Source organism: Pavona decussata, unplaced genomic scaffold (assembly GCF_977016875.1).
Source record: "Pavona decussata unplaced genomic scaffold, jaPavDecu1.1 SCAFFOLD_189, whole genome shotgun sequence".
Taxonomy (NCBI): Eukaryota; Metazoa; Cnidaria; class Anthozoa; order Scleractinia; family Agariciidae; genus Pavona; species Pavona decussata.
Window position 1 is genome coordinate 469054 of NW_028145598.1, and position 22463 is coordinate 491516.

At 38.0% G+C, this 22463-nt stretch overlaps 1 long non-coding RNA gene and 1 pseudogene across 1 annotated transcript; both read right to left on the reverse strand.

The window, feature by feature from the left end:
- Positions 1-2054: 2054 nt before the first annotated feature.
- On the reverse strand, positions 2055-3003 carry LOC146462401 (uncharacterized; annotated as a pseudogene).
- Positions 3004-18839: 15836 nt separating this feature from the next.
- On the reverse strand, positions 18840-22206 carry LOC146462402 (uncharacterized). Its single transcript, XR_014857147.1, has 3 exons — positions 21485-22206; positions 20101-20217; positions 18840-19979 (listed from the first exon to the last, which is right to left on the reverse strand). It is a non-coding gene; the product is annotated as an uncharacterized LOC146462402 (long non-coding RNA).
- Positions 22207-22463: the final 257 nt, after the last annotated feature.

Consider the following 22463-nt stretch of genomic DNA (forward strand, 5'->3'; position numbering starts at 1 on the left):
GAAAATATTGACGTTACTGCTCGTTGAGTGAAGTATTTGAGTGCTCAATTTGTGGCTATTTTGACGAATCAGAAAACAGAAAGGAATGAACTAATTTCTTGAGTTTGGGTTATTTTGTCGAGTATGGGAACTGAAAAGACTGAAATTATTGCTCGATTTTTCGCTCTTTTGACAAATTTGACAATAGAAAGGAGTGAACTTATTGCTCGGTTTATGGCTATTTTCACGAATTTGAGATAAGAAAGGAGTGACCTTATTATTCGATTTTTGGCCATTTTGATTACTTTGAGACCTTAAAAGAGTGAACTTTATCACTCGATTTATGGCTTTTTCTTCCAGTAATTTGAGACCAGAAAGGAGTGAACTTATTGCTTGATATTTGGATTTTTTCACGATTTTGAGACCAGACCAAGTTAGCCAATCAGGATATCTTCCTCCTTGTTCATAAAATACAAAACGACATGTTTTCAATAATTCGTTGTTGCGTCACTTGCCTGTTGGACTTTGCAAGGAGGCGTGACCGTCAATCAAATTCGCGTATCCTGATTGGCTAACTTGTAAAAAAAAGTTTGTTGGGTGGCCACGGTAAGGCGCGTCGCACCGGTAACACTCATCTCTATTAACCCCCTTTGGAATATTTCTTGGACACTGGTCCCTTGCGAGGCACCAGAGGAGGTTTCCGAACACACTGAGATTCAATATTCAGCTTTTGTTTCAATAACTGCCGGGGACCAAAAATTTGAATTTTCTGCAATGGTGCCGCCAAAGGAACCTGACCCGAGTGGTGTTAAAGCACCAACGTTTTGTCAGGGCCATTATCCGTACATAAAAATCACTCCCAATGGGGTTTTTCGACACGCCAAGTTACCTGGGGACATAAACAACTGAAAAATGGCGACTTCCTGATTTTGTCGATTTGGCCATATCCCCAATACCACCCCCCATTGGAGAAAATTCAATTTTTGATCGCCAGAAAAATATTCATAGAAAAGCTGCCAAGCGAATCGGCGTGTCCGAAAACCTCCTCTGGAACGATTTTTGGAACTCCCAAGGGACCAGAGTCAAAGAAATAGCCCAAAGAAAATGAAGTTCTTTCCGCTTTCATATTCGTGAAAATAACCAAAAATTGAGCAATGAGTTCACTCCTTCCTGCTCCCAAACTCGACCAATTAGTTTTCTCCTGTCTGCCCTCAAATTCGTGAAAAAAGCCAAGAATCGAACGATGAGTTCACTCCTGTCTCCTGTCTCCTGAATTGCCAAAAATGAAGACATAAATTCACTCCTTGTTGGTCTCAAATTCGTGAATCGAGCCAAAAATCGGAAAAAAAGCTTTACTCCGGTGTGGTCCCAAATCTGTGAAAATGGCCAAAATTTTAGCAATAAGTTCATTCCTTTCCTGTCTTCAATACGTGAAAATGGCCAAAATCAAGCAATAAGTTCACCCCTTTCTGGTCTCAAATTCGCAAGAATAGTTAAAAGTCGAGCAATAAATTTATTCCCTTCTGGTCTAAAATCCGTGAAAATGACCAAAATTTCTGATTTTTGCCAAAATGAAGCAGTAAATTAGCTCCTCGTTGGCCTCAGAGAAAGCAATAAGTTCTTGCTTTCTGGTCTCAAATTCGTGAATCAGCCAAAAATCGGGCAAAAAGGTCACTCCGGCGTGGAGTCAAATCCCTGAAAATGGCCACAATTTTAGGAATAAGTTCATTTCTTTCCGATCTTCAATACTTGAAAATAGCAAAAAATCGAGCAATAAGTTCATTCCTTTATGGTATTTAGTTCGCGGGAAAAGCTAAAAATCTGATCTCGAATTCGTGAAATGGAAATATTTCCTTTGGAAACAGATTTGTTGCGAGGAAACAAAAATTGTTTCAAAATTGTTAAGAGACATTTGATATCCAAACCATTTTGAATAGCAGTGTCCGGAATTAAAATTGAGTATGACTTCGCATCGCATCGTTCCGTATCGTGCTGTGTTGTGTTGTGTTTTCTTGTCTTGTCCTCTGTTGTATTGTATTGATTTTTTTCTGGTTTGGTGTAGTGTTTTGTTTTACTTACAAGTAGGTATGTATTCGTTTTTTTGTTAAGGCATATGTTGTAGCCGTAGCGGAACAACTACATTTCGCAGTATAGTTCCAGTCCCGGCAATAGCTTTCCTTCTGTGCGCGGTCAGAGCGGTTCAAGGATCGCTAAAATGGTGTTTGCGGACCCGCTTGACTCTGCTGTCGCAGAGTGCCCGACGGGCGTGACTGCGAAGCGGTGCGCAGATCCTGGAGAGTGAAGAATAGATTTTTCACGAATAGCGTCAGAGTTCGACCAGGAGAGCTTATTCTGTTCTATTGCGGTAGCGATCGCTAAATGAAAGCTACGCACACTCGACCAAGTGTAAGTAGATGCACGCTCCATTAGAAGTTGAAGATGTGTCATCAAGGCTGGTTTACTTAGATCAGGTTGTTGCTTTTGGAATTCTAAAAACCCATTAACGAAATCCTGGAGCTCTAAGGCATCATGAAGTATCGTACCTTTTGAGGAGAAGACGTAGTTATTGGGTATGGTAGATCCGGGTTTCATCGTTTTCCGCAGTTGCTCCAGCGTGGGGATCACTCGGAACGGAGCGGTGGAAGTGGCTGGCGTAGATGTCAGTGCGGCCTGCAGGGAAAGTGGCTGTTCGACAACCTTAGGTGTCTGTGGAGACTCTGGAGTCGCACCTTTTAATTTAGCCATCTCCAGTTGGGCCTTCGTTATTTCTAGCTCAAGCTTTAGGTTGTCATTCTTGAGTTTCTCGATTTTTAATAGAGTTTCTGGGGAGGAGGCGGGTGGAGGATCTTTCTTGGAGTTTCGTGCCTCTGATTTACCCGCTGATCTGGTGGAGGTTTTCTTGGATTTTGCTTTCTTAGGACGGGCGCCGGTTCATTCAAGGAGTTCGGTGCCCATGGAGGCCATGAGTTCCGTCAAATTGTCCACATCATAGATGTAGTCATCTTTATCTAAGTGACTGGCCATGACGACGAATTGACAAAAAGGCTGAGAGAATTAGATGTGAGCGGACGAAAGATATTGCTCTTGCTTTCACAAAGGATAACACAGGAATGAATGATCTTTGACACGCACGACATCTAAGTAAATCTGTAGTAATTAACCCTTTTAACATATCTACAATAAAAACACTCACCATTTTGAACAGCAGTGTCCGGAATTCAAATTGACTGATGACTTCGCATTGCATCGTACCGTATCGTGCTGTGTTGTGTTGTCTTGTCTTGTCTTGTCCTCTGTTGTATTGTATTGATTTTTTTCTGGTTTGGTGTTTTCTGGTTTGGTGTTTAGTGTTTTGTTTTACTTACAAGTAGGTATGTATTCTTTGTTTTGTTGTGTTGAGTAGGTATGTTTTGCGGTTTATTGTGCTTGTGTTGTGTCCTATTGTGTTGTCCTTTGCTAGTGTTGTTTTGTGTTTTGTTTGGTTTGGATGGGATGATTGGATGGAAAGATAATTGTATTCCGTTTGAATTGTAGTGTATTATGGAAATCAATGGGTTTTATGAATAAAAAAAGAAGAGGGTTCATTCTTTATACTGTGCGTTATAGGTTTACTGATTCCGCCCAAACCATCCGGGTGGTGTCCCACTTATATAGGCAAATAACAATAGCTTGATGGCAAACCAATCAGAAGCGAGTAGCGTCATCACTTATTAACCAACAGGAAAAGAAGCAATAGAATAATTAATGCAAAGAGCTTGACATAATTAAAATGGATTAACATAACCCACTCAACACAAAGAAAGAGAATGTAGACAGACCATTAATCTTGTAGTAAATATTCGCGTTCTGTAAACTCTGCTGCTAGATAACAATAGAAAGAGATTCACGTAAGATATTTCTGATGTATTGAGCTATTGGAAGACAAGTATTCAATCACGGATTCTCCGGAAAATCGACCTTAAACAACCTTTGCTTCAGTCTTCGTAAGTTAGTTTCGTGGGGAATTCGGTTCGCTGGTGTATGTGTTGACGTAATTTCAAATCAGCTGTGTTCGTTTGCTATAAAGTCATTTTGTTGCGTAAACCTCAACTTTCTTCCAGTTGATCTCTTCAAAATTACAAATTTTCCGTTGGATTCCCTTAGGAAGCTTAAGGATCGTATGGGGATGATTTCTGTAACGGTATACACCTTTACTGGTACTAGCTTGCGCGACAATTTCTGGACTCAAATTCGTGGCAATAGGCCAAAGTCGGACACTAAGTTCACTCCTGTTTTTGACCAAATTCGTTCAAATACTAAAAAATGGAGCTATAAGTTCCATTCGTTCTGTGTCAAATTCGGGAAAATAGACAAAACTAAAGACATAAGTCTATTCTTTCTGATCTCAAAATTATGAAAATAGCCAAAAATTGAAAGTAATAAGTTCATTGCTTTCTGGTCTCAAATTCGTAAAAATAGCCAAAAATCGAGCAATAAGTTCATGCCTTTCTGGTGTGAAATTCCAGAAAATACCAAAAATGCAGAGATAAGTGTATTCATTTCAGATCTCAAACTGGTGAAAAAGGGCAAAAATCGAGCAATTAGTTCACTCTTTGTTGGCCTCCAATTCGTGAAAATAGCCTGGGAGAGGGTAATAAGTTCATCGCTTTCTGGTCTCAAATTCGTGAAAATAGCAAAAAAAAAACCAAAAATCGAGCAATAAGTTCATTGCTTTCTGGACTAAAATTGAAAAAATCGAGAATCAAGTTGATTCCTTTCAGTTCTCAATTGATGAAAATGGCCAAACATCGGACAATAAGTTCACTTCTTTTTGGACCAAATTCGCTAAAATAGCCAAAAAAAGGAGCAATAAGCTAAGTTAAAATACCCCGCGTGTAAGAACCTAGAAAATTAAGAACCTCCTGGCAATTTTGCTACTTTAATACCCCAAAATATAAGAACCTGTTTAGCCAAAAAAATTCCAACAGGTTCTTATATGCGGGGTTAAACTATTTTATTTATAATATTTTACCAAAAAGGTTGTCTCTGGAGATCAAAAAATTGCACAGTGAAACTAAAAATGCACAATGTATGTTAAATGTTGTTGAAACTGGTTTGTTCTTGATTATAAGCATTTATTCTATAAAATACTGTAACAGTTTATAATGAAGAACAAACCATATATTATACTACAGTATTTTCTAATCCGTAAAAATTAAGAACCTAATTAAGAACCTACTTAGCCTAAATTGCCAGTAAGTACCCCAAAATATAAGAACCTGTTTTGCCAAACTCTAAAAAAGTAGGTTCTTACACACGGGCTTTTAATGTATTCGGGCAAAACGTTCACTCTGTTGTGGTCTCAAATCCGTGAAAAAAGCCAAAATTTTAGCAATAAGTTCATTCCTTTCCGGTTTTCAGCTCGTGAAAATAGCCAAACTCGAGCAATAACGTCACTCCTTTCTGGTCTCAAATTTGCGAGAATAGTTAAAACTCGAGCGATAAGTTTATTCCTTTCTGGACTAAAATCCGCGAAAATAGGCAAACATTAGCAAATAAATTAATTTTTGCTAGCCCTCAAATTGGTCAAAATAGCTTAAGATCGGGCAAAAATTTCATATCTTCATATCTTCATAATCCCAAAAAATCTGGCAATGCATTCATGCCTTTCTGGTTCCAAATTATCGGAAATAGCCAATTCGAGCAATTAGTTCAGTCCTTTGTGAACTAAAATCAGTGGAAATGAACAAAAATGGTGAAAACGGCCAAAAATGAAGCCATAAATTCACTCCTTATGAGCCTCAAATTGGTCAAAATAACCTCAAAGAGAGCAATAAGTTCCTTGCTTTCTGGTCTCAAATTCGTGAAAAAAGCCAAAAATCAAGCAAAAACTTCACTCTGGTCCTGACTCAGATCCGTAACAATGGCCAAAATTTTAGCAAATTTTAGTTCATTTCTTTTCGGTCTTAAATTCGTGAAAATAGCAAAAAATCGAGCAATAAGTTCATTTCTTTATGGTCTCAAATTTCCGGAAAGATCTAAAATTCGAGGAATAAGTTCATCGTGCAAACGAAATATTTCTTTTGGAAACAGATTTGTTGCGAGGAAACAAAATTGTTTCCAAATTCGTAAGAAACATTTGATATTCAAAACATTTTGAAAAGCAGTTTCCGGATTAAATTAGGTATCAGCTTCGCATCGCGTCGTACCCTATCGTATCGTGCTGTGTTGTGTTGTGTTGTGTTCTGTTGTCTTGCCTTGATTTCTATTGTATTGTATTGGATTTTATTGTATTTCCCTTGTGTTGTGTATTGTTTTGTTAAGTAGGTATGTTTTCTTTGTTTTGTGTTTGTTGTGTTGTGTTGTGTTGTGTTGAGTAACTATGTTTTGTCAATTTATTGTGCTTCTGTTGTGTTCCATTGTGTTGTCCTTGCCTAGTGTTGTTTTGTGTTTTGTTGAAGGGTGATTGGATGGAAAGATAATTGTATTACGTACTGAATTGTAGTCTATGAATAACAAAAGAAGAGGGTTCATTCTGTATACTGTGCGTTATAGGTTTACTGATTCCGCCCAAACCATCCGGGTGGTGTCCCACTTGTATAGGCAAATAACAATAGCTTGATGGCAAACCAATCAGAAGCGAGTAGCGTCATCACGTATTAACCAACAGGAAAAGAAGCAAAAGAATAATTAATGCAAAGAACTTGACATAATTAAAATGGATTAACATAACCCACTCAACACAAAGAAAGAGAATGTAGACAGACCATTAATCTTGTAGTAAATATTCGCGTTCTGTAAACTCTGCTGCTAGATAACAATAGAAAGAGATTCACGTAAGATATTTCTGATGTATTGAGCCATTGGAAGACAAGTATTCAATCACGGATTCTCCGGTAAATCGACCTTAAACAACCTTTGCTTCAGTCTTCGTAAGTTAGTTTCTTGGGGAATTCGGTTCGCTGGTGTGTTGAGTGACGTAATTTCAAATCAGCCGTGTTCGTTTGCTATAAAGTCATTTTGTTGCGTAAACCTCAACTTTCTTCCAGTTGATCTCTTCAAAATTACAAAATTTTCCGTTGGATTCCCTTACAAAGCTTAAAGGATCGTATGAGGATGATTTCTGTAACGGTATACACCTTTACTGGTACTAGCTTGCGCGACAATTTCTGGACTCAAATTCGTGGTAATAGGCCAAAATTGAGCAATAGGTGCACTCCTTTCAGTTCTCAAATGCAAGAAAATAGCAAAAAAATCGAGCAATAAGTTCATTCCTTTCTAGTCTTAAATTCGTGAAATTAGCACAAAATCGAGCAATAAGTTCCGTCCTCTCTGGTCTCAAATTCATGAAAATAGCCAAAAAGTGCTAAAATTGCAAAAATCGAGAATCAAGTTGATTCCTCTCTGTTCCCAAATTCGTTTAAATGACCAAAAATCGGCACCAAGTTCACTCCTGTTTTTGACCAAATTTGTTAAAATAGCTAAAAAATGAGCTATAAGTTCAATTCTTTCTGTCTCAAATTCGGGAAAATAGACAAAACTAAAGACATAAGTCTATTCTTTCTGATCTCAAAATTATGAAAGTAGCCAAAAATGAACAGATAAGTTCATTCCTCTCCGCTCTCAAATTCCTGAAAATAGCCAATAGCAATACGTCCATACCTAACCGGTCTTTAATTCGTGAAAATAGCTAAGGATTTTGGCGATTTTCACGAATTTGAGAGCAGACAGGAGTGAACTTTTTCCTCTATTTTTTGCTATTTCCACAAATTTTAGACCAGACAGGAGTGAACTCGTTGCCCTTTTTTTGGCTATTTTTACGAATTTGAGAGTAGACTGGAGAGTAGACTGGAGTGAACTCTTTGCTGGATTTTTGGCTATTTTCACGAATTTCAGAACAGATGGGAATGAACTCTTTGCTCGATTTTTGGCTATTTTCAAGAATTTGAGAGCAGAAAGAAGTGCGCTCTTTTCTTGATATTTGGCTATGTTTAACATTTTTGATTATGTTCACCAATTCACGGAGGGTTGTGGGTTCAAATCCCATCTGGGACTCGGATTTTTTTCCGAGTCTTCGTTTCTCCCTAATTCACATTTAATATCCTGTTGTTGGTGTTGTTGTTGTTTCTCCGTTAGTTCACCAATTCAGTTGAGAAAATAAATGAGTGAAAAACTGCTCGATTTTTTGCTATTTTCGCAAATTTGAGATAAAAAACACCTGAACTCATTGCCAAATTTCCTGCTATTTTCAGAAGTTTGAGATCTGAAAGGAGTTGACTCTTATTCGTTTTTTGGCTATTTTCACGAATTTTAGCCTTCTCTCGATTTTTCACTATTTCCCTAATTTGAGAGCAGAAAGGAGTGACTTCTTTCGTCGATTGGTATATACCGCACAAGTGCTTTTCGCGCGCGCTGATTAGCTAGCTCGGAGGTGATTAGCCAAGTACTATTCACTTCCACTTTGGTGAATAATTGTTAATTATTGGCTATTTTCATGAATTAGAGAATAGGCATGACTGTCCTCTTTGCTCGATTTTTCTCTATTATCACGAATTTGAGAGCAGACAGGGGTGAACTCACTGCTCGATATTTGACTAGTTTTACGAATTAGAGTGCAAACACGAGCGAACTTTTTCTCAATTTCTGGTAATTTTGACAAACTTGAGAGCAGACAGCAGTGAAATCATTGCTCGATTTTGGGCTATTTTAACGAATTTCACAGAAAAAAGGACTAGCATTTTTTTCTTCCATTTTTTGGTTACTTTCGCGAATTGAGAGAAAATAGGGGTGAACTCTCTTCTCGATTTTTGACTATTTTCACGAATTGCAGAGTAGAAATTAGTGAACGCTTTGCTCGATTCTTGGCTAGTTTCACGAGTTTTCTCGGTTTATGGCTATTTTTACGAATTACAGAGCAGGCAGGAGTGAGATCTCTTCTCGATTTTTGCTGATTTTGAGACTAAATTCCTTGAAATAGCTGAAAATGGATCAATAAGTTCAAATTTTCTGTCTCAAATGAGGGGGAATAGACCAAAATAAAGACAGTTCTATTCTTTATGGTCTTAAAATCGTAAAAATAGCCAAAAACCGAGAGATAAGTTCATTCCTCTCTGCTTTCAAATTCTTGAAAATAACCAAAAATTGGGCAATTATTTCATTCCTTACTAGTCTCAAATTTGTAAAAATAGCCAAAAAGCGATGATTAAGTTATGTCCTGTCTGCTCACAAATTCATGAAAATAGCCAAAAATTAAGCATTAAGTCGATTGTCTCTGATTTAAAATTTCTAAAAAATAGCTTCAAATCAACCAATAAGTTCACTCCTGTCTCGTTTCAAAATTAGAGAAAATAGCTAAAAATCGGCAATAAGTTCATTCCTTGATTATCTAAATTCCTTGAAAGTTACCAAACATCAAGAAAAAATTTGATTCCTATCAGTTCTCAAATTCTTGAAAATAGCCAAAAATCGAGAGACAAGTTCAATCCTCTCTCTCTCTCAGATTCGTGAGAATAGTTAAAAACGAGCAAGAAGTTCATTGCTTTATGGTCACAAACTCGTGAATACAGCCAATCATCAAGCAATGAGTTCATGCCTTTCTGGTGTGAAATTCCAGAAAATACCAAAAATGCAGAGATAAGTGTATTCATTTCAGATCTCAAACTGGTGAAAAAGGGCAAAAATCGAGCAATTAGTTCACTCTTTGTTGGCCTCCAATTCGTGAAAATAGCCTGAGAGAGAGTAATAAGTTCATCGCTTTCTGGTCTCAAATTCGTGAAGATAGCAAAAAAAAAAAAAAACCAAAAATCGAGCAATAAGTTCATTGCTTTCTGGACTAAAATTGCAAAAATCGAGAATCAAGTTGATTCCTTTCTGTTCTCAATTGATGAAAATGGCCAAACATCGGACAATAAGTTTACTTCTCTTTGGACCAAATTCGCTAAAATAGCTACAAAAAAAGGAACAATAAGCTAAGTTAAAATATTCGGGCAAAACGTTCACTCCGTTGTGGTCTCAAATCCGTGAAAAAAGCCAAAATTTTAGCAATAAGTTCATTCCTTTCCGGTTTTCAGCTCGTGAAAATAGCCAAACTCGAGCAATAACGTCACTCCTTTCTGGTATCAAATTTGCGAGAATAGTTAAAACTCGAGCGATAAGTTTATTCCTTTCTGGACTAAAATCCGCGAAAATAGGCAAACATTAGCAAATAAATTAATTTTTGCTAGTCCTCAAATTGGTCAAAATAGCTTAAGATCGGGCAAAAATTTCATATCTTCATATCTTCTTAATCCCAAAAATCTGGCAATGCATTCATGCCTTTCTGGTTCCAAATTATCGGAAATAGCCAATTCGAGCAATTAGTTCAGTCCCTTGTGAACTAAAATTAGTGGAAATGAACAAAAATGGTGAAAACGGCCAAAAATGAAGCCATAAATTCACTCCTTATGAGCCTCAAATTGGTCAAAATAACCTCAAAGAGAGCAATAAGTTCCTTGCTTTCTGGTCTCAAATTCGTGAAAAAAGCCAAAAATCAAGCAAAAACTTCACTCTCGTCTTGTCTCAAATCCGTAACAATGACCAAACTTTTAGCAAATTTTAGTTTATTTCTTTTCGGTCTTAAATTCGTGAAAATAGCAAAAAATCGAGCAATAATAAGTTCATGTCCTTATGGTCTCAAAATTGTTTCCAAATTCGTAAGAAACATTTGATATTCAAAACATTTTGAAAAGCAGTTTCCGGATTAAATTAGGTTTCAGCTTCGCATCGCGTCGTACCCTATCGTATCGTGCTGTGTTGTGTTGTGTTCTGTTGTCTTGCCTTGATTTCTATTGTATTGCATTGGATTTTATTGTATTTCCCTTGTGTTGTGTATTGTTGGTTAAGTAGGTATGTTTTCTTTGTTTTGTGTTTGTTGTGTCGTGTTGAGTAGCTATGTTTTGTCAATTTATTGTGCTTGTGTTGTGTACCATTGTGTTGTCCTTGCCTAGTGTTGTTTTGTGTTTTGTTGAAGGGTGATTGGATGGAAAGATAATTGTATTACGTACTGAATTGTAGTCTATGAATAACAAAAGAAGAGGGTTCATTCTGTATACTGTGCGTTATAGGTTTACTGATTCCGCCCAAACCATCCGGGTGGTGTCCCACTTATATAGGCAAATAACAATAGCCTGATGGCAAACCAATCAGAAGCGAGTAGCGTCATCACGTATTAACCAACAGGAAAAGAAGCAAAAGAATAATTAATGCAAAGAACTTGACATAATTAAAATGGATTAACATAACCCACTCAACACAAAGAAAAAGAATGTAGACAGACCATTAATCTTGTCGTAAATATTCGCGTTTTGTAAACTCTGCTGCTAGATAAGAATAGAAAGAGATTCACGTAAGATATTTCTGATGTATTCTGAGCTATTGGAAGGCAAGTATTCAATCACGGATTCTCCGGAAAATCGACCTTAAACAACCTTTGCTTCAGTCTTCGTAAGTTAGTTTCTTGGGGAATTCGGTTCGCTGGTGTATGTGTTGACGTAATTTCAAATCAGCTGTGTTCGTTTGCTGTAAAGTCATTTTGTTGCGTAAACCTCAACTTTCTTCCAGTTGATCTCTTGAAAATTAAAAATTTCCCGTTGGATCCCCTTACGAAGCTTAAAGGATCGTATGGTGATGATTTTTTTTTAACAATATACACCTTGACTGGTACTAGCTTGTGCGACAATTTCTGTACTCAAAGTCGTGGTAATAGGCCAAAATTGAGCAATAAGTGCACTCCTTTCTGTTCTCAAATGCAAGAAAATAGCAAAAAAATCGAGCAATAAGTTTATTCCTTTCTAGTCTTAAATTCGTGAAAATAGCACAAAATCGAGCAATAAGTTCCGTCCTCTCTGGTCTCAAATTCATGAAAATAGCCAAAAAGTGCTAAAATTGCAAAAATCGAGAATCAAGTTGATTCCTTTCTGTTCCCAAATTCGTTTAAATGACCAAAAATCGGACACTAAGTTCACTCCTGTTTTTGACCAAATTTGTTAAAATAGCTAAAAAATGAGCTATAAGTTCAATTCTTTCTGTCTCAAATTCGGGAAAATAGACAAAACTAAAGACATAAGTCTATTCTTTCTGATCTCAAAATTATGAAAGTAGCCAAAAATGAACAGATAAGTTCATTCCTCTCCGCTCTCAAATTCCTGAAAATAGCCAATAGCAATACGTTCATACCTAACCGGTCTTTAATTCGTGAAAATAGCTAAGGATTTTGGCGATTTTCACGAATTTGAGAGCAGACAGGAGTGAACTTTTTCCTCTATTTTTTGCTATTTCCACGAATTTGAGAGCAGAAAGGAGTAAACGTATCGCTTCATTGTCGGCTTTTTTCCTGAATTTGAACTCTTTTCTCGATGTTTGGGTATTTTCACGAGTTTTAGACCAGACTGGAGTGAACTCGTTGCTCTTTTTTTGGCTATTTTTACGAATATGAGAGCAGACGAGTAAATTCTTTGCTTGATTTTCGCTATTTGCACGAATTTGAGAGCAAAAAGGAGTGCACTCTTTTCATGTTATTTGGCTATGTTTACCATTTTTGGTTATGTTCACCAATTCAATTGTGAAAACAAATGAGTGAAAAACTGCTCGATTTTGTGCTATTTTCGCGAATTTGAGATAAAAAACACTTGAACTCATTGCCAAATTTTGGACTATTTTTAGAAGTTTGATATCTGAAAGGAGTTGACTTTTATTGTTGTTTTTTGGCTATTTTTACGAATTTTAGACTTCTCTCGATGTTTCACTATTTCCTTAATTTGAGAGCAGAAAGGAGTGACCTCTTTCCTCGATTATTGGCTATTTTCAGGAATTTGAGAATAGGCACGACTGTCCTCTTTTCTCGATTTTCGCTATTATCACGAATTTGAGAGCAGACAGGAGTGAACTCACTGCTCGATTTTTGAGTAGTTTTACGATTTGTGGTAATTTTGACGAACTTGAGAGCAGACAGCAGTGAAATCATTGTTCGATTTTTGGCTATTTTAACGAACTTCAGACAAAAAAAGGAGTAGCATTTTTTTTCTTCGATTTTTGGTTATTTTCGCGAATTGAGAAAAAATAGGGGTGAACTCTCCTCTCGATTTTTGACTATTTTCACGAATTGCAGAGCAGAAATTGAACTTTTTCCTTGATTTCTGGCTATTTTCACGAGTTTGCTCGGTTTATGGCTATTTTTACTAATTAAAAAGCAGACAGGAGTGAACTCTTTTCTCGATTTTTGGCGATTTTCAGACTAAATTCCTTGAAATAGCTGAAAATGGAGCAATACGTTCAATTCTTTCTGTCTCAAAATCGTCAAAATAGCCAAAAACGAAGAGATACGTTCATTCCTCTCTGCTTTCAAATTCTTAAAAATAGCCAAAAATTGGGCAATCATTTCATTCCTTGCTGGTCTCAAATTCGTAAAAAAGGCCAAAAAGCGACGATTAAGTTATGTCCTGTCTGCTCGCAAATTCATGAAAATAGCCAAAAATTTAGCATTAAGTCATTTTTTTCTGATATAAAATTCCTGAAATAGGCGTAAAATCAACCAATAAGTTCACTCCTGTCTCGTTTCAAAATTAGAGAAAATAGCTAAAAATCGGCAATAAGTTCATTCCTTGATGATCTAAATTCCTTGAAAGTTACCAAACATCTCTTAAAACTCGAGCACTAATAAGTTTATTCCTTTCTGGACTAAAATGCGCGAAAATAGGCAAAAATTAGGAAATGAGTTAATTTTTTCTAGTCCTCAAACTGGTCAAAATAGCTTAAAATCGGGCAAAAATTTCATATCTTCATATCTTCATAATCCCAAAAATCGGGCAATGGATTCATCCCTTTCTGGTTCCAAATTAACAGAAATAGCCAAATCGAACAATTTTAGACCTTTGTGAACTAAAATCCGTGCAAATGAACAAAAGTGGTCAAAATGGCCAAAAATAAAGCCATAAATTCACTCCTTTAATGAGCCTCAAATTCGTCAAAATAACCTTAAAGAGAGCAATAAGTTCGTTGCTTTCTGGTCTCAAATTCATGAAAATAGCCAAAAATCGGGAAAAAACTTTACTCCGGTGTGGTCTCAAATCCGTGAAAATGGCCACAGTTTTAACAATAAGATCACTTCTTTCCGGTTTCAATTCGTGAAATAGTAAAAAACTCGAGCAATAAGTTCATTTCTTTATGGTTTCAAATTCGCGGAAAAAAATTAAAATCCAACAATAAGTTCATTGCTTTCCGGTCAGGAAATATTTCCTTTGGAAACATATTTGTTACGAGCAAACAAAAATTGTTTCCAAATTCTTAAGAAACGTTTGATATTCAAAACATTTTGAAAAGCAGTGTCCGAATTTAAAATTAGGTGCTGTGTGTTGTGTTGTGTTGTGTTGTCTTGCCTTGATTTCTGTTGTATTGTATTGGATTTTATTGTATTTCCCTTTGTGTTGTGTAGTGTTTTGTTAAGTCGGTATGTTTTCTTTGTTTTGTGTTTGTTGTGTTGTGTTGAGTAGCTATGTTTTGTCAATTTATTGTGCTTGTGTTGTGTCCCATTGTGTTGTCCTTGTCTAGTGTTGTTTTGTGTTTTGTCGAAGGGTGATTGGATGGAATGATAATTGTATTAGGTACTGAATTGTGGTGTATTATGGAAATCAATGGGTTCTATGAATAACAAAAGAAGAGGGTTCATTCTGTATACTGTGCGTTAGGTTTACTGATTCCGCCCAAACCATCCGGGTGGTGTCGCACTTATATAGGCAAATAACAATAGCTTGATGGCAAACCAATCAGAAGCGAGTGGCGTCATCACGTATTAACCAACAGGAAAAGAAGCAATAAAATAATTAATGCAAAGAACTTGACATAATTAAAATAGATTAACATAAGTGACTCAACACAAAGAAAGAGCAATAATATATATGTCGTAAATATTCGTGTTTGGTAAACTCTGCCACTTAATAAAAACAGAAAGAGATTCACGTAAGATATTTCTGATGTGTTTAGCTATTGGAAGACAAGTATTAGATCACGGGTACGGGTACGACGTTAAACAACCTTTGGTTCAGTCTTCGTAAAAAGGTTTGTTGGTGAATTTGGTTCGCTGGTGTGTTGCGGTAATTGCCGTTGCAAATTGTTTTCAATATTTAATGTTAGGTCATTTTGTTGAGTAAACTCAACTGCTTTTCGGTTGCTCTTTTCAAAAGCACAACCTTTAAGCTTCATTCGCTATAGTGATGATTTTACTGCTGCTACTCTACGTCGGTGACGTACGCCAATCTTGCCATTTTTCTAATTCTTTCACTGAAACCGTCAACCACTAAATTTTGGTAGGTCTGCTACCGTTCCAGTGAAAATTACTGGGAAGCAGTTTGCTGTATTACTCCAAGTTTGTCGAAATTTTGCCAATTGGTTTTAAACTGGTATCCATTGAAAAACAATAACGTGTGTCCTTTTGGTATTGGCAGAATAGCTTTGGGGAAATTTAAAATGAAACAATGTCAAAGACAGACAGGTTTGCGTTTTGTGAGTTATTTTTATACATTATTTCTTTTGACAAGTTTAATTGCACTAAATTTTAAACATAACGCGTAAATTTACTTTTGAAACAATTGTTTAGAGCGTGTTCTAAAAATCAATTAAGCACTGGGTTGTTGTATGAGCATATTTTTTTGTTACACCCCACCGTATGAGGCGTGTCACCCCCCGTTCTGATGGATAAAAAAATTAAACGCTGGGTTGCTGTATAAGTGATTTTATGCAAAACTGAATGCAAGGCTGGCACTACGGCAAAGGGCAGATTTATTAGTGGCCAATATTTCGACTAATAGAATTAGTCTTCCTCAGGGCCAGAGCTATGCTGAAGGAAAATATAGTAACGGCTCCTTAGATTAAAGTTTGAAAAAATACATGGAAAAAAATGATTGGCTAATACATGATATGAAGACAGAGTACTTGTAAATATGACATAAAAAAAATATAAAAGTGTATAATCAAAGGTTCAGCGTTCGTTTTTCCAGTTAATGCCTTCTGGAGATAACGTTTTCCCTCTATAAATTAGAAAAGCCTCGCGTGCCTTACGGCGGGCGAGGCTTTTGTTGGTGGGTTGTAGTTCAAGAGGGATGAGTCGCATTTTGCATTCAGTTTTTGTATTTTCACGTTCAAGTGACGCCTGGCAAGAGGTCTTTCACAAGAGAGATCCGGCAAAATAAAAGCAAGTTTAATTCCTGCGTTGTGTGGACCTCTTATTAAACGCTGGTACGGGTTGTAGCATTAGCGTTTTTTTTTTATGTTACACCAGACCGTATGAGGCGTGTCACCCGCCGTTCACACGAACAAAATTAAGCGCTGGCTGGCTGTATTTGTGTTTTTATTGATTGTATTGTATATTGTACTGGCTTTCATACTACATCAGATTATAGTCCGTTGTACTGTACATATTTTTAACACTGCAAATGGTTCTAAACTGAAGCGTGTACAGTTTGAAAATTTATTAAGGGACATAAAAAAGTCAGCTTTGTTATAGTGGTAGTAAAATGCTCCATTTGTATTGCAGCTTACTTCAAAATACATCAGACCCTTTAATTTTAATAAAATCTTTTTTTTTTTTCCAAAGCTCGAAATGTTTAGCAGAGACTAAGCAGGGACTTGCAATTTGGGTTGAAAACGAACTTCTTTGTTAGTTACACTTTGGTAAAGTAAAAGAGGCATAACCTGTCTCAGGTTCAACGGTCTTATAAATCAAATACTGAGTGTAGACCCTTAGCCTGCGTAGCTGGCGGTATTGTAGGCGCGCGCGAAATAAAGTTTTGGCGGCGGAGCCGCTAGAAGCGAACAGCGAAGCCGCGAGGAGAATGGGGAGGGGGACTTTGAAATATTTCTCGCCGCTAGCTTCTAGCGGCTCCGCCGCCAAAACTTTATTTCGCGTGCGCCTGCAATACCGCCAGCTAGTATACCCTAGGAACCAGAAGCATTTCTTGCGCACGAGAGCATGCGCGATTCCCCTTTGTTTTACTCTTGAGATATTTCAGATTTAACGAAAAATCTACATTTAGATATATAGACGCTTAAGGGACCTACCTCACTTCCTCATCATGGTTAGCATCAAAAAGAACCCTCAGTAGACATTTGTCTGCGAATTCGAACGATAAACGTAGGTGCGGCACTGGAAAAGTACGTAATATTCATACCACATTTCGGGAATATACACACGCCATTGTGTTAAGGGAGAGGATGCTACCTATTCAAGTTGCCGACGAAAAACTCATTCCACATGATAGTAGGAAACCCGTATCCGTGTAGATGATGCAATAGAATCCCTGGCAAGCATCTCCTCGGAAATATTTTATAGGTTGATTGTACCTTACGTCATGGCGGCCATGTTGGTGGTTAGGAACAACTAGATTTTTCTATTCCGGGAGTTAACTTCCATTTTTATGCAAACTATGTGAGCAAATTTTCTTTTGTTTTGGCGTCAACATGGGGGCAATGCATTTAACGTATAGCTTGAATGCGTTTGCAGTTCTCATGAATCCTCCGTTGAGTTCTGGCAGGCCATTTTACAAATGTGCACGTAGTGACCTGGCCTTGGATTGTAAGCGAGGTTGGGGGTGACCTTGGTTAGCATAAGAATAGCATGATCTACATATGAAAAGCAGTAAGGTTTGTATCAAAACAAGGTCATCCCCAGCCTCGCTTCCAATCCAAGACCAGATCACTAAGCACACAATTTTAAAATAGTTATTAGGTTTGAAAACATAATTTAGACCACTGTATCCTCACTGTAAGCACCGAAACCATAAGAATAAAACCTTGTCTTGCAAGTGGAGGGCAGCCAGTTAACTTAACAACGACGACCTTTAGAAAACGAATTGAAAAGCACCTTCTTTTTGCCTCGCGAAGGCGAAAATAAATTAATTCTGGCGCGTAAAAGAAGAGATGGAGAATGATCCTTTGGAACAGCCGGTGATGACAAGACATCGGGCTCTCTTTGTGACACCTCATAACACCAACGAAAACCGCAACTTAATCTCCTTAGGAAATTAGGTAGTTAGGATTTTGGCCTTATGTATCACCATACCTCTGACTGAAGACATTTTAAATTTATGCACCCTCGAGAGATATCAAACCACGATTTTTTTAACCCCTTAAAGGTACAAAGATCACCCCAGTCACTTTTAAATAGGAGTACCCCCGGAGAAAATCCTACTCGGCAACTTCGTTTCCGGGGTATCCCCTCTTCCTCTCCCCTGGAGCGAGAGAGAGAGAGAGAGATCCCCCAGGGATGGGAAGAGTGGAGACCCTAAGGAACGAGATTTCAGGCTGGTCGGTCAATGCCGGAGGCCGGTTAAGGGATGCTCAACTTTTTTGTAAAAAAAAATATAAATATTTATTAGCTATAGGCACTCAAGAAGTCCAAACAGCTGCAAAAATCTTAGGCAAATAAATGAATTACATTTTACATTTTTATCTTCAGCGTAATAAATTACTTTTAGTTTAAATATTGAGTGCTCGCGTTTTTCATAGGTAAGCTGAAACTCGTTCTCACTGCTTTATCCTTGTAAATTGGGATGGGAGAGAAAAGCCCTGAGGTTGGGGGATAAGTTAAGAAGAACGACAATCAGTTAAATATGTCTCCTGGGTTCACGTTAACGTTGATTGTCTTAGTCTATTTACGGAATTGAGCGAGCGAGCTACTAACTTTGCCAGCCGGAACGAAAACTTGGCTTGTTCACTTGTTCCAACAGGTTTCTGTCAGGGTCCCCTCTCTCTCTCTTCGAGGGATGGGGACCTCTGTCCGTGTACCTGGTTTAGGGTTACAACAGCTGCTTGCCAGAATGGGCAGATGGAGAGATCACGTAACTTCTAAAATGGAGTTTGAGATACACCATTGTTTGCCAAAAGGTCTACATAATAGATAGCAGCAGGCGAGTAAAAAGTTTAAGAAAAATGGCAACAGTTTAAAACGTTCTTAATTATAGTCACACTTTAACACGTCTTCTTTAATTATTCTGTAAGTTTTTTTAAGAGCTGTTGAAACATGTTTAAAAAATCAATTGAAAACTATTGCAGTTTTCCTTAACCTTTCAACAGTATTATTTCCTGTCAAAATTTCCCTCGAGCACTCTTTCACTCTTGTATACGAGGTTCTCTCCAAGAGGAGAGGGAGATAATATGTCGGTCCAATCAGGAACATAATGGAAGAATATGGACTATTTACTTGAATTGAATTCCATTTCTTTTTATTGATAACTTATCAGTTTAGCCGGCGACACACCTGGCGATTTTATACTCCGATCGCGGCGAATTTGATCGCCAGCGATTTTCGCCACCGATTGATGCGGACACACCTGGCGATTTTTTTCGCCGATCGCGGCGATGTGGCACTTCAACCTTGTTCCCGGGCTCCATCGAGGGACGTTTTGAAAAGTCATGTTATAAAATCCGCCAACCTGATTGTTTGACTTTACTGGCAATTCGCAGCGATGTGCGTAGAATATCGCGGGAACGGGCACACTTGGCGAATGCCGGCGAATTTAATCGCCGATATCTGATATGCCAGATCCGCGATCGGCGTATAAAATCGCCAGGTGTGTCGCTGGCTTAACTTTATAGCTGGAGGCAATAATTCTCAAGCTGAAACATGTCATTTCGTGTCCCCGTAAAGTAAGGGAGTTAAATAATCTTACAAAGATAAAAAATGAACTCAAAGAGCAACCCTTTCCCTTTATAGGCCTGACTTTCCCGGAGCTGAGGCTGGCAAAATAGAGTAAAAAAAAAAGCAGAGCGGGAGAAAAATTACACACAATGGGACATTGAATTGTAAGTCTAAATTACTCAGGTACTTGGCCTTCCTCTCTCTCTAGCTTTATCCAAACATTACAAAGGCGTCCAAACTTGGGCGAAGCGCGAAGCCCAGTGCTTTGTCAGTGTTCAAAAGTATCCTGGAACATATTTCCTCTTCTTTGTTTTTTCCTTTTTTTTTTTCAAATCGCTACTGATCTTGTCCTTGGCTGTAAAGCAAAAGAGAAAGAAAGAAAAACTGAATCCAGGCAGTGATCTATAATCAGTGCACAGGGAACTCGGCAAGTCTGATAGTTCAAGAGAAAGTAAAGGAGGACGGGCAGTACACACCTTGCAACATGTTACTGTTTCCACGAGCTTTCTCATCCCTTGTCTCCCATTTCCTTTTTGTTTCTGATTCGATACGAGAGGGACAAGGCTTCGGCGGATTGATCGAGAATCCAGGTTCTGATATGGAGAGAAACAAAATTAATACTATTAATAATCGCATGTTCAGAAGAGGTAAAATCTATAGCAAAGAATTGAACATTCGATGGACGACACTACGGTGATCAGAACGGAAACATGACCTTAAACATGAGAAATTGCGAGAGGCAGGTATTTTTCTATTCTTCAAAGATACTGGCGCGCTCGAAGTGAGTAACGTGAATCGCACGTGCGTTCTCGATTCTCGCGTCACACTCCTCAGATACATGCGTACGCCTAGCCTCTCTAATGTTTCCTTAAAATAAACACTTTTCATAGAATACTGTTCAATTTCCAGTGGAATATTAGGAATGTATACGTACGGTGTGGAGCCGATAAAATACTATCTTATACGTTAAAGTGAAAGTTCGACAGTTCACTGTAGTGCTTTAAGTTACAACAGTCAGATCACGGAAAGCCGTTATGCAGAGCATCTCCTTGTGATGTATAAGAGCTTACCGTACTGGGGATTCAATTTAGCGCCCGAGGGCTCTTATTCGGGACAATTCCTTTATTTATGTATTTTTTTATTTTTCAGAAACAATCGAATGTGCAAAACAAATTTAATATATTTATTTAAAGAGGAACAGTAACAGAAACTGTAACAGTACAAAGTACGGTAAATGCTCAGTTAATGTGAGGGAATTTTAAAAATCACTGGTCTCGTATGGCTAATAGCTGCTCGGGGTATCTTAAACAATTATTTCACAAATTTCAGATAGCAGGCGAGGTACGAATAGTTCGACGTCGATAGCTTCAGTGTCACTAGCATCAACAATATTAATTAAAGCTTTCTGGACTAGCAGAAAGAACGGTACAGGGGGCGCTTATTAGAGTAAAGGCGCTTATGTAACAGGAGCACTTATCAGAATAGGGACTTCTTAACAAAAACTCATTCTAAGGTCTGTAAGGGGGTGCTTATTGGAGGGAGGGCGCTAAATCGAATCGTTATGGTAACTAAAAGGCAGTAAAAGGAAAACATGTTGCATGTCAGTCTCAATTGATTTACATGTATCATCTGAGCTCATAAAAAGGGTTTTTTTTATCATATAGTGTATACACCGCTTATAATTCCCTCTGTTTATAAACCCACCGAAAAGTCCGTATGAAGTCAATAGAAAGCTAATAAAAGCGCCGGCAATTAAGGGTGAGCCGAGCGAGAGGAGCAGTTGAGCGACCACTCCACTTGTAAGTAAACCAAGTTAGTATTTACGCACACGTAAACATTTAGCTATGCAAGTTTCCTTACCATAGAGCATACAAACTCTTGCCTACAGGCTGATTCCGTGAAAATATTCGCTGTTTCTGGTGTGTACACTGCAAATGTCGGAATGGCATTAAATTTCTGATCAAAATAATCCTTGACTCCGTGAAGTACAATTTCTACCCTTTTGAGCGCCATACTTTTTGGTCAAAACTAATGTTTGTCTGATCAGTCCCCGTGACATATTTTATGGCGGCGCATCACGCACAGGACAGAGGAAGAACTCGTGACCGGCAAGTTCCCGTGAGCGCCATCATATGAAGGGCACGACAACAGCAAAAATTCGCAAGTCGTGTCATTTTTCAGTTCATTGTCAATTTTGAGTTACGGTGCAGATGAAATGAGGCATCTGATTGTCAACACGGGCAGTCCAGATTTTTTTGTTCAGTCGTTCTTTCGTTCGTATTTTGTCTTCAGTTCAAACTTGATCACCGTTCGCAGTTTCGTCTGAGCCGCTTTCGGACTAGACATGATAAGTCACACGCGGAATACCCACGAGGGTCGATAGTAATGTGTCCTTGCCTTCCTCATGTGACTAGGGGGTTGACTTCAGTCACGGGATAGAAGCTCTCACGTAACAGAAATCCATTGAGATTCTGCCAAATGCTCGATATTTTCCCCTTAACTTTTGTTCCTGATATGTATCCATTCTTTGACACGGCTTGTTCAGTCCCACGTGTAAATATTACCCAGGTTCTCATGTCAACAGGGGTTATCTACCTCTAACGATGAAAATGCAATTATCGGACATCATTAACAATTATTCAACGAGCGTGCGCTGGATATGAGGTCATAGATAGCCAACGAGGCGTGTACTAGCACCGAGCGTCACGCCATTGCAGTACTGAACGAATCCGTCTGGATGAGAGAACCGGAACCCAACACCTGGGATACGAGGTTCCGCGGGAAAGTGGAAAAAAATGGATGCAAGGTTTTAACAGGCTGCTTTTTTAGTTTGTTATTG